We start from the raw sequence: 16112 nt of genomic DNA, 5'->3' as shown, positions 1-16112 counted from the left end.
CATTAAGAGTTATGTATTGTTCTGGCTTCTTGAAAGCTTGGCAGTGAGGAAAAAACACTGAATGTGTGGACATAACACAATGAATACAGTAAACCACATTTAAGGCACCACACAGATGAGACAAGAAGGCATTTTATGTTGTGTTCAGCTCCTGCTCCACAAACACAAAAGAAGATAAAAGTCAATCAGGCGTGCGAACGCGTACATAGCAAACCAACCCCTAAAGCATTTGACTGTATAACAAGCCATCTGTGGAGTGAATAAACCCTCACCACAACACTTTACTTGGGTTAATTCAATTACGATGAGAAAGTGAATGGCAGCATCTGACTCGGCTATGCAACCTTAAAATAGCAGTCTGCGTCACACCCCCATTCCTAGATTTTGGGCGCAAAGGTCACAAACTCAGTGGAGGAAAATCATTAAGTGCACTCTGTTTAAGTACCACTCACAGAAGTGATGTACAACTGATTTGGTCCACTGAAAATAGAACATTTGTGAAGTTATTGTGCATATTGCGGTCTTTATACACCAGAGTCTTTAATAAGCAACACTCATGCAAAAGAATGGATGAGAATTCTATTTCTTATCAGGTTTAGGTGAGCGTCATCCCCCAATCCGTCTCAGAAAAGAACTGTGCACTGCAGGGACCAGCGGCCCACTTTCATCAAGAGCCCCCCCCCACAAATAAATACTCCTCTGCGATTTGTTCAACTTTTCTTCATCGGTGCGCTTCTTCTTCCTGAATTACAGTCTGGCCCCATTATCGCAGCATTGTATCCACTTATTCTGGCAACATTTATCCATGGTTTAGACTTACACTTCGTTTGTAGCAGCCTTACCACCCACCCACAAAAACTCAGATATGTCTGCGCTTAGTCAAGCCCAGTGAGACCAAAAAGTGGTTCACTTCAGGTTGTGTGTGTGCTTGCATAAAAGTATTTGCTTTCAACATGAAAGAAAAAAACATTAGGGGGAAATTTTAATATGTACACGATGAACGCACATAGTTTAGTTTTAACGCACTCATGCAATTTAGTTCCAAACATGATTAATTGTAAATGACCGATAGTGTTATATTTTTCAGGCATGAAAATCTCTCACCTTTCGGCGAAATTCGCTGTTTTGAAGTAAAAAAGGATGACCTACGTGAATCGTGTAGATCCGAGGAGAAATTTTTTAAGGGGGGGGGGGGGGGGGGTCGGGTGTAGGCATGTGCCGGTTACCTTCACGGTTTACCATGCTATTAAAACGTCGCGGTTACAAAACCACTAAAATTTTCCGTCATACAGTAGTACGTAATCGTTATTTTTCAAGTGTCAAAAATGCAGCCAGAAGTGGTTTGGCGTGGCAGCGCTTACCCTTTCCCCTGTTTGATGCTGCGTGTGCCATTGTATGGAGGTAGATTTGTGTCTTTATTATTCAATCAAAAAAAATGTTGCTTCAATCAAATAAAAAGTTGCTTCAATCAAAATATATATTTTCAATCGAAGAAAACGTCTCTTCAATCAAAAAAAATGTGTTTGAATGCAAAAATAAATTTGAAACTCAAAAAAATATACAGTGGTACCTCTACATACGAAGTTAATCCGTTCCAGGACCTTGTTTGTAAGTCGAAATGGTCGTATGTCGAGCAGGATTTTCCCATAGGAATACATTATAATTCCATTAATTCGTTCCACAGCCCAAAACCTTCACTAAATCCTTAAAAAATACTGCTGGTACTATTACAAATGGCAATTACACATAGCAAAACAAATAAATTATAAATCAAAATCGGAATAATAATAATAATAATAATAATTCCCGTATTAATGTAACGAATCGGGTTCTAATGTGGCGGACGTTTTTTGCTGACCCTGAACGCACCGCGGAGCTGACGTGCCAGAGAGACCGATGAGCTTGAGTTTCACTTTCACTTTGAATGCTTTCTTGAGAACACCGTCAATTGCGGCAGACAGAAGGTGTTTTTGTTTTGAATAAGTTGTGAAATAAATGATAAAAACGTGGCGAAGTTGGCGATTTCTCTGGAGATGTTACCACAATAAGAATTGTCAGCTTAACTTATAAAGACTGGCGAACGATGGTCGGAGGAGGACCGTGGAGATGTATTGTTGAGCCATTTCACGGATGCCCACCCTACGCTCATATTTTTCTGTCATTTGCATCTTCATTTAGAAGGTAAGCGTCAACTTTTTCCTTGTTTCACCACCTGTACCAACCTTTTCTGAAACCAGTGTTGATTTGTCACACAAGAAAATCCGCCGTGCATTCGTCTGCGGTGCTGCCATTGTCGTCGTATTTCGAACATGTCGTCGGATGTAGAAACAAATGGCGAGTCAAATTTTACATCGGATGTCGAAAAGTTCGTGTGTCGAAGCGATCGTATGTAGAGGTACAACTGTATTTGAAAACTATTTTTCTTTGATTGAAAATTTTTTTTTTGATTGAAGTCAAGTTTTTTTTAATTGAAACACCATTTTTGATTGAAGTCATGTCATTTTGCGTTTGGACCACATTTTGGCTAGGACATTTGTGTCTTTATTATTCAATCAAAAATTAAGTCGCTTCAAACAAAAAAAAAATATTTTCAAAAGAAAAATCACTTCAATCCAAAATTTTTAAAAATTCAATCGTAGAAAAAAAGGTTTGAATGCGAAAAAATATTTGAGACTCAGAAATTCGCATTTGAACACTTTATTTTTCATTCAAACCGTTTTCTTTGATTGAAGCAATCCTTTTTGTGTTCAAGCCATATTAGGGGTAGGACATTTGTGTCAAAATCATTCAATCGCAATAAAAGTTGCTTTAATCAAAAAACTATTTTTAATCAAAGAAAAAAATCTTTTGCAAAAATATATATTTTTTGAAAATATATTTTTTCATTTGAAATATATATATTTTTTTATTGAAGTATCACTTTTTTTGAAAAGCAAGAAGTTTTAAACTTTTTTTTTTTTCAAAGTGGAAAAAGTTTTATAACACACTTTTTTTTTGAAGTGGGAAAAGTTTTGAAGGCACTTTTTTTCGATTGAATCATTTTGACACAAAGATTCAACTTCAACGCTAGTTCCGGTGTGTTTGAGTGGCAGCTGATTGCGCCAATGACATAAAAGTATGACGTAGAGCTGTCCCGACTAGTCGACATAGTCGACGTCATCGATGACGTAAATCCGTCGACGAGCACAACATCCCGTCGACGGCTAATGAAGGGTTAAAAAAATATATGCGCGGAAAGTTCAGAATGTCGGATGCTCTGTATGCAAGCGGGGAAAGCGGCACAAAGCCAAAAAAGCGCACCAGAGTGTCCAAAACATTGACTTATTTCAAAGAAACAAAGGAGCGTACACTCTTCCTTCCTGTCTCTTCAATGCCAAGCTTGGCTGCACGTCGGCCGTGAATAAACACCTCAAGCGCCGTAACCCAGTTTGTAATTTTTTTTTTTGTTTTTTCATTTTTTGTACACCAGAAGGTGCTGTCGCCTTACTAAATAATAATGTTTCATTGACAATGGGCCTATAAGTGCTATTAGTATTGTTCTTAATGCTAACTGAAAGGTTTTTTCATGTTATGGTTTATTTTATGGTATAGAAAATTATATAAGGTTAAAAGGTCATAAATATATACAGTATATACAGTGATTGCACTTAAGGGTAGAGATTGTCAATGATAAGGTAATAAATTAAGGTAAAGGCAATTCATATAGGCTATTCATTGATATATAAATAAGGTTTCAAAGGAAAAAGGTGAAAAGTTTTCGTTAATTTCGTTCTAATTGTGTTGTTTTATTTGTGTGCACCGTAGCTTTTACAGTGTGATTACATCAAGGATGGAATAAAAGTTGTAAACCATCAGTTTAAGAGACCATCTTTTCAATCGGGATGCTACACTAGTTAATTCTATCAGCATTTGAACTCATTGTTTATTTGTGATTTATTATTGTTATTTACGTGTTTATTTGTACTTTAATAAATAATTTAAGTGTTCCAATGTGTTTTTTGTGAATTGATAAGCGTCAACAAAAATTTCATTGCTAAATTAGAAAGAAAAAAAAAATAAATAAAAATTTTTTTTTTAATTATTAGATTAGTCGACTAATCGTAAAAATAGTCGGCTGACTAATCGGGAGAAAATTAGTCGTTTGGGACAGCCCTAGTATGAAGCAAGAATAATGGCCATTGGCCACCAGGTCTCCATCCAGCCATCGGAGTCTCCTGGAGTCCAAGCCGAATATAGGGCACTGGTACAGGGGTAGAACATCGGCATGAGACACAAATGTCCTAGCCAAAATGTGGTCCAAACGCAAAATGACATGACTTTAATAAAAAATGGTGTTTCAATTAAAAAAAACTTGACTTCAATCAAAAAAAAAAAAATTCAATCAAAGAAAAATAGTTTTCAAATATATTTTTTTGAGTTTCAAATTTATTTTTGCATTCAAACACATTTTTTTTGATTGAAGAGACGTTTTCTTCGATTGAAAATATATATTTTGATTGAAGCAACTTTTTATTTGATTGAAGCAACATTTTTTTTGATTGAATAATAAAGACACAAATCTACCTCCATACCATTGACGCTATTCCAGCAAACCCAAAAACAAGCACTCCAAACGCAAGGCGTACTTTTCTGCAATTTATTGATCTCTCACATCGTGGCAACTGAAATATACCAAATGAATACATTTAAAACGTTGTACAATCGTATTTTTCCAAGTGTGAGTAGCTTCAACAGTTTAGCTTCATGAAAAAGTTCGCCAAAAAAAACCCCCACACATTTTCCTTTCAAATTCAATACACAAAGTTACTAAAAACTTACAAAGCAGAATGATAGGCAAGGCTTAGCAAGGAGAGCAACTTCATTGAGGTTAATCACAGCCGCTGAGAGAGAAACAAGTTTGAATGCAGGGGTGGAGAAAAGAGCGTCAAAGATCGTTAATTGCGACAGATGATCTTGTTCTAAGCACAAATTCACGTTCGCTGGAAGAGGAGAGGTCTCACTCCCAATTTTTTTTAGAGGAATGCATTTGCCAGCATATTGAATTTGGTGAGTAATGGTTTCAATCGTTTTCATATTTTGCGTTATGACAAGTTACTGCCGTTCGTTCCAGCTTGCATTGAACACTGCCAGAGCTAGCCAAATCTCTGGTGAAAAAAATAGCTCCCGTTAAGTTAGCGTCAAGCTTGTGTATTTAATGGTAATATAAAAGCAGTGTTGTCAGTAACGCGTTATGTGAGTAATGCGTAACAGTAGGAGCAATCTAACGCGTTCATTTTTCTAAATCCTTAATCTGATTAAAGTTACTTTCCTTGATGCCTGTGCGTTACTATTTTGTTATTGCCCCATAATGTATGTATAATGAGGAATACTGTAGTCATGGGAGTGACATCACGTGTCACATTTTCTAATCGGGGATGGGAAATAAACAGGTGACGTGTTTTACCATGATGCGTGAGCCGTGAGCGCTGGGAATTTGCGGTCAAAACAACATAGCCTTGCTATCTCGCCAGGATGCAATTAAATAGGCAGGAGATATACTACAAACGGCTGCATTTGTACACTGGAAACACAGCCATTACTTCACATTTTTGTCCAGTAAAGATGACAAAAATATCTCCTTGCGCTGGCTCTAAAAGACTGTTGACCGCTAAAGCATCCAATTCAAGCACCACCTGGAATTACAGCACAACAGGTAACAAGACAGCCAGGACTTTTTGATACTGCTCGTGCTCAATCCTCTGTTCAAGCTCAGTTGTTGTTGAGGGTTTTGAAAGCTTAGGTTTAAAGAAATTCTAAATATCCATCTTGCCTCCTCAGCTGTAGTTTTGGCCAAGCAAAGCAAACGGCTGTCTCTCAGGTGCTATAGTCACAGGATCTGTTCGAAAAATAGTTTGGACCCATTATGAAATACTTTGAAGGATTCTTATTCATTTCATTCATTTTTGTTGTTTTATTGCTCTAAAACTTTTATAGACAACATTTTAATGGTCATATTCAATGGTCTATACTTTAAAGGGGAAGTTCTGAATTTTTTACATTAGGCTTAATCTTTGAGTTACCCTGGGTTCAATTAGTCGCTGGAGTTGATTTGAACAAATTCTGTGCAGTTTGCCAGTTATTTGATAGTTTCAGGGCTTCGGAGTGAGAGCGCGAGTCAATGGTGGTTGAAATCAACTTCAACTAATTAAACCCCTGCTAATTTGAATATTAAGCCTTATGTGAAAAATTAAAAATTGTCAAATTCGCCTCATGTTTCGCTGACGGAGGACATTTTGGCAGAACGCCGGAACATATTTCCTCCACACCCTTCTCACCTTTTTAACTGACCCATTTTCATGCCTGATTTTTAAATGAATTGTGTATTTTTTCACAAAAAGCCAGTAAACGTTTTATTTCCCTGATACAAGATAGTTTGATCTTTTGGTAGTTTTAGAGTTTTTAAAGCCATAGAATCAATACACCGTGGTAGGGTTGGGGTTCTCTGGCAAGAGGCTGATTCGATATCAAGGCACAAGGGTTGCAATTCGATACAAAAATGATACCATTAAAGCCATAGAAGTTCCATTACGATATGGTTCAGTTTGGAAGTGATACGATTCGCTATGATAGAGGGGGGAAAAAAGTGATACAATTCGATACCACATTGAAAAAGCGGTAACAGGGTTTCAACAATATAAATGGCCTGGTGGCCCTGAAATGCTCCCACCACTGGCTCTGGCACTGTGCTCAACCTGATTATTGCTGCTGATTGATTGTCAGTATCTCAGTACCCACCTAACACGATACTACAAGATGACATGTTTCTGAAACCCCCAGCACCTAGCCTCGCACAGGGGGAAGACCACTCAAGAAACAATATGAAAAGAAAAGGGAGAAAAGTTTCAGCCCTAGTGGCAAGACCGCTTGGCTACGATGAGACAAAAACCGAGGTATACTGTAAAGTGTGTAAACAAATGCCTACATATGCAGACAAGTAAGTTCGAGTAAAGTTAACGAGTATGAAACCTTTGGTATGAAACTAACATGTGATAACTCATCCACGTGACTACGGAGAAAATAATATCGTCATTACGACGGTTTAGCTTGAAAACCGTTAGCCATAATTGCCTGAGTCATCTCTTTGACTTCTTAATTGTTGCCACGACATCCGAGTCGAGGGAGACTTCCAGAGATCGGTAAGGGGAAGACACGAAAGCTTCGCCCAGGTACGGGGCTCTCCCGTGGGACCGCCTCACCCTGGAGCTCCCAAGGAAAAAAAAAAGTTTTGGGAGTGTGTGTTTATTTCCAGAAAACATTAAAAAATGTGGTCAGTGTAGTCAATTTGGGTTTGTTCATGTTGGGTTATTGGTGTTCCGTGTTTGTGCGCCCCGTAATGTCGAAAACGGGTAAATGCTGACGCCACACACCAGTTTGTTACATGCTGATATTACGCAAAAATAATAAAAATTGTAAAAATCATTTTAGCGCAAAAACTCCCTGGTCATGTGACCAATGGATTCAAAATGACAGCACTCCACTGGGTGCAGGAGTTAGGCTAAGCCTCTTGTTTGTACGTATATGATCGTGGAATTGGAATAGGATTATTTGCACTAGATTCATGTTTTTGCGCCGTTTTGGTGCACTTTTCATTAAATCTAATGCAAAAGAATAAATTTTATTCATGTTATTCAAGCAAATTGTTCTTTCTCGTGGTTACTAAGATCAATAACTAGCGCGTTGACCTGGGCCAGAGGTTCTAATAGTGGGGGCAGTAGACTTTAAAAAATTCCATTTTTGTCTACCTAAGATTTTTTTTCTAGTCATCAATCATTAGGAAGCCAATTAAAAAAAACATTCTTAAACTATTTTCAAACTGAAGGCCATTGATTGTATCTTCATGACCCTGTAAGAAACAACAGAATCTTAAGTAATGAAAAAGCAATAAGTATAAATAAAGACACGGACATCAAAGTAAAGAAAAAAAGAATTGCAAGACATTTTTTCAAATGGATCAGAAAAATTTAAGAAATAAAATAAATAGTCATATTTAGTCGCTAACAAAAGTGCCTAAAAATAGCCTAGTGCTTTGCCAATTGGGGGAAAATGGGTTCAAAAGTTCAAAAAATGCAACATTTCAACCTGATTATGCCAAATTATCTTGGAATATCTACCCCACTAGTGTGCAGAGTTTCAAGCATAATGTCCAACGTAATCAGGAACACGCTGGGCAGCTTCAAAATAAAAGCCCAATAAATCATGCATAATATAAAGCAGTATTTGGTAAGGTTTCTATTTTGAAGTTAGTCCATGATGCCTGCAGTCATGCTACTACTTCTTCCTTGCCATTACTAGTTGCTCAGTGCTAACACCTGTTACAGTATGCAAGTGCTCACAGTTTCAAAATTAAACCCTTGGATAACCGATTCCTTGCCTTGTGGTAGCAGATGCACAGCTCAAGTGGCGGATTTTGTATTGATAAAGGAGCTTGCTATAGATACTATCTATTTCTTGTCTTAACAAACAGATATCTGTTGATTGTTTTTCGTTTTTAGGTCACAACTCTACACTGTGGTCTTTAAAATACAGGTAGGCCCCGGCTCACCACGTACCTGATTTACATTATTTCAACACTGGAGTCTCATCCGCCATTTTGCCTCCAGTCGTTTTTTTTTCCCCTCGCCATATTGTCAGCAGTCCCGAACCTGTTTTTTTGTTGTTGTTTTTTTTAATATGTAAAAATTTTATGTATACGTTTTTGAATAGTTATTTTGAGAAATTCGGGTTACGTTGCCAGCACAGGAAAGGAACTCATTCGTAATCCGGGGACTGTATCAGTGAAAATTCTCTAAAATAGCCAATACTGAGTTGGGTTGTCTTATGAAAAATGACTTAAATTGAATGAGTGTCACTGAAATAAGCCACCATGAGGCTCCAAAAAAGTTACAAATGCCTGCCTTATGATACAGAATACAAGAAACGCTTTATAACTTAAAAAGAAACTTGCAGCAAAGTACTAACAAAAGGCCCTCCTCCAGCTTCTTTTGCTGCCCCCTGAAATCCGCACCAAAACGAATCTGGGCCTTTTTAAATCATGGTTTTTTAAATCCCGCTTTTTTTAGACTCACTTTTTCTCCAGACTAGGGTAGCCTGGATTTTTTTCTTAAGGGTTTTAATGTTTTAGGATTTGATCTTTTTTTTTTTTTTTTTTTTGCCGTTTTGACTTTTATTGCGATGCGTTTTCTTCTTCTTCTAAATGTCATTGTATAGAACTTTTCTGCCTTTTATTTATCATGAATATGTCTGGCGTTGTTGTAAAGCACTTTGAGGACCTTTCGGGGTTTTGAAAAGGGCTATAGAAATAAATTTGATTTACTTTCATAGCATATCAAGATTCTTGAATCCTGTTATATTATGTTTAAAATTCACATATCCCGTTCAAGTCATTCGTATAATTCAGCATATTTCCGTATGTTAAACTATTGTTATTCTTTATCAAATGTATTTTGAGGATAATTAATTTAGGTGTGTGGTACAGATTACTTGAATTCATCTTATTTCCTTAGGGAAATATAGCTTCAGTTTTCATACGACTGTTAGTCAGGCCTTTTGGGAGGGATTTATCTAGAACCCGAGATCCCACTGTATTCTTATATCTATATTATATAGCATCTCCGGTAGGCCACCTGACTGGAGTTGAGAGGCGATCGACATGAGACCTATAGCTTTTTTAATTAGAAATCTCAGCTCAATCTTATCTGTTTGAGTCAATCAACCCAGGATGACAGCTCACCCATCATAGCTGCCTCTTAATGGCCCATTACAGAGGAACAACCAATTGGAAGTGGATGGAAAGAGCTGCAGTTTCATCAGACATTTTCTCTAAGGGGAAAATTGGCTTCAGATGCTATTAGGCCAGAACCACATTAAACCAGAGGAAGTGTTGCTATAAGAGTGAATGACATACAAGTTCAAGAAGAGGTGTAGCCACCAGATACAGAACAACATATGATGAATTCACAAAAAACTCAACCAAATTGCAAAACTCATTTGACACTCAAAACCTACAGTGCCGTTACCCTTACACTGCAGTTTTCGAACTGATAAACACTTACGCCTGCACTGCACATTGGCGTATGACAGACGGGACACACTGACGGACGGGCCCTAACACCTGATTAGCTCGAAATTGCGTGCTACTTTACAAACACAACGACGAGGCTAGTTGTCTAACAGTTAAGCGCTTTATTTCCGCAACAAGGTGAACAATTACCTGTTTGGATGACGAGACTTAAATCGATCTGACACTCGCGTGAAACAGCCGGTAAACGCCGGTTATGATGCGAAAGCTTCCGGTATCGACCTGCGCCTCTGAGCTCGAAAGGTACTCGCGTCAAGTGGGATCGAAATGCCACAAAGTGAATGAGAATGGCCGGTCAAGTTAGCGGAAGGGAGAAACAACAACATCCGGTTGTGCTTTTCTAAGTAAAACCCATGAGGCTAATTATTCAAGGAACGCGTTTCGAACAGCAATGACTTGACTCAACACGTCCGACACAACAGATGCATTTCAACTGAATTGTCAACAAAAAAAACACACGCACATTCCAGGATTACGTGCATTCCTCGAAGTAGGAACGAACACAAGGTTCCTATAAATTTCCTGCATTTTGACATTCAATTTGAGTCAGATACGTGTTATTTTGTTTTTTCACCCAAACTAATAAACGATCACGTCTGAAGGTGAAGCAAACAGGCGGCTATGTCGCCGTGACCCGAGGCCTTACGGTTAAAACATTCCCAATATGCAACACCGATCAGGAAAAAAGGCACTGAATTTAATTGTAACTTATTATAATTGAGTATAACATTAGAAAAAACTCCCTTATATCATCTACATACCACAGCTCATTGCATACCCTTTGTTGTGTGCGGTCGCCCTGTGCAGGGAATGAGTGCAAAAATGCATCCAAAATCAAGTCGAGTAGCAGTATTTGACCCAATAAAGTAGCAACTACACGAGTTTAACAACGGTTCCCATGAGAAAAAACACGCCACAGGTCTGCAAACAATGTCGCTCTGTGAATGTTTAATCGTGACAAGGGGTTGTCTCGTAGCCGATCCGCCAACTTGGGTTATTATCCTCCCTCCAAAAGCAAGGGTGTACACAAAGCACTCGCATTCCTCGCTCGTGACTCACCTTCTTTCTCCGCCTCCTTTTCTTTGCTCCAAAATTACAGCCAAAGTAGAAATATCAAGCAGGGCACTTTCACCCACTTCTAACAGTCCACAAACCCCAAAGTCCAAACACTTTGCACTTACCGGAAGCCATCCCGAGCTGGGCATGGCGGTACCGGTAGTCCTCGATGGAGGCTGCGGCTCCTCCGTGTGGTTGTGAAACACCTCGCCTCTGCGGCGAACACACTACATTACCCAAAAAGCATTGCGGTCAGCTTTTGATCCGGGTTGGGAAACGGGTGGAGGATTGTTAGCCAATTTGCGTTTCTAGCTTGCCAGTAACCGGAATGCCAAGGTGTATTTTTCAACTTACCTTTTATGTTTATGGAATGACTTAGCGTCAATTTAACCCCAAAATAGATCGACACGATATGACTCAAATTGGAGCCGTTTCAGAATGAAAAAACCGGCAAATGCAACCCTAATATCTTGTAATTACACCGATTTTGGTTTTTATACGTTACTTCCTCAAACAGATATGATAAATTCACAGGTGGATTTGCATTTGTATGTTTTTTTTTAATTTGGTTAATTCGCTAGTGTTACAGAAAACGAAGCAATTTAGTCGAGGTCAAACTACCTACTTATGTAAATGTCACAGCTCTTCCAAATTGAGGTTGCCATCTCGTGGAGAAATATCCTCATAGCAGGCCTCTTTGATGTTTCTTCATTGCAGGCCTACTTCTAAACGAATCTAACGCACAAAACTAAACAGTTTTTATTTAAACAGATTAATAACAACAGTAATAAAAATAAAGAAATAAATATTTTGACGATCATGATAACAGTGTGCTCTTAACATCCATTGTGAAATGCAGGCCTGTTCACCTTTTTTTTTTTTTTTTTTTTTTTTTTTACTATTGTATGTATGAAGAGTTATGCCCGTTGTCTTTTCTGTTATTACATGTAAGTTCTATCGGTAAATGAACAAATGGAAGATATATTTGTCATTCATGATTGTCATACATTCACTGCTGGCCAAAAGTATTGGAACCCCTGCAATTCTGTCAGATAATGCTCAATTTCTCACAGAAAATGATTGTAATTAACAAATGCTTTGGTAGTAGTATCTTCATTTATTTTGCTTGCAATGAAAAAAACACAAAAGAGAATGGGAAAAATAAGAAGAATCATTATCATTTTACACAAAACTCCAAAAATGGGCCGGACAAAAGTATTGGCACCCTTAGCCTAACTTTGAAGGCCTCGTTTTTTTTTTCTTCTGTAAACTCTATGTTGATGCCTTTTCCCGAAAAGCTCTACTTTTGTCTCATCTGACCAGAGAACATTCTTCCAAAACGTTTTTGGCTTTCTCAGGTAAGTTTAGGCAAACTGCAGCCTGCCTTTTTAGGTCTCTGGGTCAGAAGTGCGGTCTTCCTGGGTATCCTACCATAGAGTCCTTTTCATTCAGACGCCGATGGATAGTACAGGTTGACACTGTTGTACTCTCGGACTGCAGGGCAGCTTGAACTTGTTTGGATGTTAGACGAGGTTCTTTATCCACCATCCGCACTATCTTTCGTTGAAATCTCTCGTCAATTTTTCTTTTCCGTCCACATCTAGGGAGGTTAGCCACAGTGCCTATGAGCTTTACACTTATTGATGACACTGCCCACGGTAGACACAGGAACATTCAGGTCTTTGGAGATGGACTTGTAGCCTTGAGATTGCCCATGCTTCCTCACAATTTTGCTTTTCAAGTCCTCAGACAGTTCTTTGGTCGTCTTTCTTTTCTCCATGTTCAATGTGGTACACACAAGGACACAGGACAGAGGTTGAGTCAACTTTAATGCATTATAACTGGCTGCAAGTGTAATTTATATTTTGCCACCACCTGCCACCAGGTGCTGTTAATTACACAAATTAGAGAAGCATCACATGATTTTTCCAAGGGTGCCAATACCTTTGTCCGGCCCATTTTTGGAGTTTTGCGTAAAATGGTAATGATTTAATATTTTTTTCCATTCTCTTTTTTTTTTTAATTTTTTTTTTATTGCAAGCAAAAGAAATGAAGATATTACCACCAAAGCATTTGTAATTGCAATCATTTTAGTGAGAAATTGAGAATTATATGACAGAATTGCAGGGGTGCCAATACTTTTGGCCAGCAGTGTATCAAAGTGAAAGTTACTGATTTCCCATGAAACTCCCAATGATCTCCAGAGGTAGGTTGTAGCGTGTAACATGTACTCAATTACGTTTACTTGAGTAACTTTTTGAGAAAAATGTCCTTCTAAGAGTAGTGTTACCCATAGGCGGGTCAAAAGTGTTCATGACGCACCATCAGCAATAAAATTAACTTACACGTTATATGCTCGGATATTATCTTAGCCCATGCTCGTACATACAGGCATCCCAGCTGTGTGTGTGTGAGCGCGTGCGTTTTTCTGTTTTACCTAGTGGAGAAGTAGAAGCCGCATCGTTTTTGACAGAATATTCCGGCAATGAACATTTATAATAATACATTGAAAATGAGCGTTTTTTTGTTTCCCATTATTTATTAGGGTTCACGTCTTTAGTGGAGCAAACTAGTGCTGCGTCACCAGTAGGTGAATGGCGAGATAGTGTAAAGCGCTTTGAGCGCCTTGAAAGGTGGAAAAGCGCTATATAAGTATAACACCATTTACATTTAAACATCCACTCACCATTTTGGCGGTGCTCTCTGGCATTTCATGGTCCACATCTTCAATCCTTGGTTCTTGCTCAGTCGTTGTTTAGGTTTCAAGCTTAGGTTTGAAAAAAATCCATATATCCATCTTGCCTCTTCTGTCCTCAGGTGTTTTTTTTTTTTTTTTTTTTTTTTTTGGCTAAGCTAAGCAATTGCCCCTCGTTAATTATATTAAAAAAAAATAATAATAATTTAAAAAATTGTACATTTAATTTATTTTTTTGTTTGTTTTATTGCTTTACAATTTTTATAGACAACATTTCGCCAGCAAAGTTAATGTTAAATTCATATATTGGAAAGTATTATATTCAATGACATTTTCGGCCACCAGGGGAGGGGCTATGTCCCCTGAACCCCCTAAATTTCCACGTATGGTTTTACCAAGCCATACTTTGTACTTTTACTTTTGTAGATTTTTTTATTAAAAACGCTACTCTTACTCCACTACTTTGGGAAAACATTGCCACACACAAAGCAAATTCTATTTAATGGATTCATTCTTAGTTAATCCTCTAAATATGCATGCATAGTAATATGCATGCATAGTATGTTTGCAATGTTTTGAAATTGGATTAGATTTTAAGAAAATACATCACTTCCGCAAGCATCTGATGGGGCCCACATTTTCCAGTCAGTAAGGAAGTATGTGTGGCACACTACTTCCCTTTTCCCAATAGCAGCATGTTTATATACAGAGTTTGTACACGCCAGTCTGTTCGACAACTGATATGTGTATATTTCCAGTCAAATACAAACACAATATGAGTACACACTGTACTATATAGCTGCCTAAAGCTAAGCCATTGATTTAAATGAAATGTGACAGAAAAATGACATCAAAATTCACTGACAAGTAAAAGGAGCAAATATGTGTGGAAATATTTATTTAAGTCTGAACCACAAAAAGTGTATGTTTTGAACTCCATTATAGGTAATATTTATTTTTGTATTGTTTGTTATTGCCAGAGTAATATCGACTATAGAAAAAGTGCTTGCAGCCACGTTACCTAGCTCGAGACCTATTTAGTCAATGTTTGAATTGATAATGAAGTGTTTCTTGATTTAGAACAAAGTGGTGAAAAGTAGCCTACCATAATTTTTGAACTATAAGCTGCTACTTTTTTCCTTCATTTTGATACTTGTGGCTCACTGTCCAGTGCAGCTTCTTTGTTAATTGATTTGTGTTAATAGATAACACTTTATTTGACAGCGGCCTCTTAAGACAGTCATAATTATGGCTTGACAATATCAAGGGCATTGCTGAATGCTTATGTTGTTAAGTGTCATCCGGCAAATTATGTCACTCACTCCATTTATGTCCAGCTTGGATCTTTTACATCCATTCAAAAGTGAGATAATTTGCCGGATAACACTAAATTACATCTGTTATCAGCATTCATAATTGCTCATGAAAGTGTCTTGTCTTGTCATAATTATGATAATTATGATTGTCTAATGACAGTCTTATGGCCCCTCTGTCAAATAAAGTGTTACCAAATACCATAACTAGCAATTAATGAAACAACTGGAACAGTAACTGAATAAATAATTACCACAGAACATTAATTTTGATTGTTATTTATATCCGTAGCACTGCAATGCATGCTAGGAGGCATGTTGGACAACAACAGTGTTGACAGCAGGTGGCAGCAGAGGTTGACTGTCTCCCCCAAGGGAGCAGTGATAGCCAAATGAAGCTTCTTGAAGCAATGAATCAACCACCATGAAGCTTTGAGCCAATTAGCTGCAAAGCTTTATGGTGGTTGATTTGGTATTATGACAGTCGTATGATGCCGCTGTCAGATAAAGTGTTACCGGTTAATGTCTTTTGGTGTAAATATCCCATAATACAGTGAGGACAGCTGCGGCTTATAGTCCAGTGCGGCTTATCTATGAACAAATGCCGTTTTCGTGCCAAATTTGGTCGGTGGCGGCTTATAGTCAGGTGCGCCTTATAGTGGGAAAATTACGCTAATATTGAAAATAAAAATTCGAACCATAGTAAATTCTTCAGTGAAGTCTTATGCATACAAGATTTGAATTTTGTTGCCGATCAATCATTTTAAATGTTCATTACAAGAATGCTTGTTTCATTCGAAATTATAACTGTAATCACAATTTGATATACATATTTTGGGAGGAATTGCTGCAATTCTGAACACCAGTTTAATATACAAATGTCAAACAAATCAATTTACAGTGTTTAGTTTATCCTTGCAGCATTTTTGCC

The 16112-nt window shown here is 37.7% G+C and overlaps 1 protein-coding gene across 4 annotated transcripts in view; it reads right to left on the bottom strand.

The window, feature by feature from the left end:
- The window catches only part of phactr4b (phosphatase and actin regulator 4b), a 49724-nt gene extending 38387 nt beyond the window's left edge, over positions 1–11337 (bottom strand). Inside the window, exon 1 of one of the 4 annotated variants that reach the window (XM_057834319.1) lies at positions 11299–11337. The gene's annotated coding sequence lies outside the window, so the exon portion shown is untranslated. Of the gene's footprint in view, positions 1–10249; positions 10836–10895; positions 11104–11176 lie in introns of those variants that run through there. The other 3 variants (XM_057834316.1, XM_057834318.1, XM_057834317.1) reach the window with 3 other exon arrangements.
- Positions 11338–16112: the final 4775 nt, after the last annotated feature.

Source organism: Corythoichthys intestinalis, chromosome 4 (genome assembly GCF_030265065.1).
Source record: "Corythoichthys intestinalis isolate RoL2023-P3 chromosome 4, ASM3026506v1, whole genome shotgun sequence".
Lineage (NCBI taxonomy): Eukaryota > Metazoa > Chordata > Actinopteri > Syngnathiformes > Syngnathidae > Corythoichthys > Corythoichthys intestinalis.
This window is presented reverse-complemented; position numbering and strand designations above follow the sequence as displayed.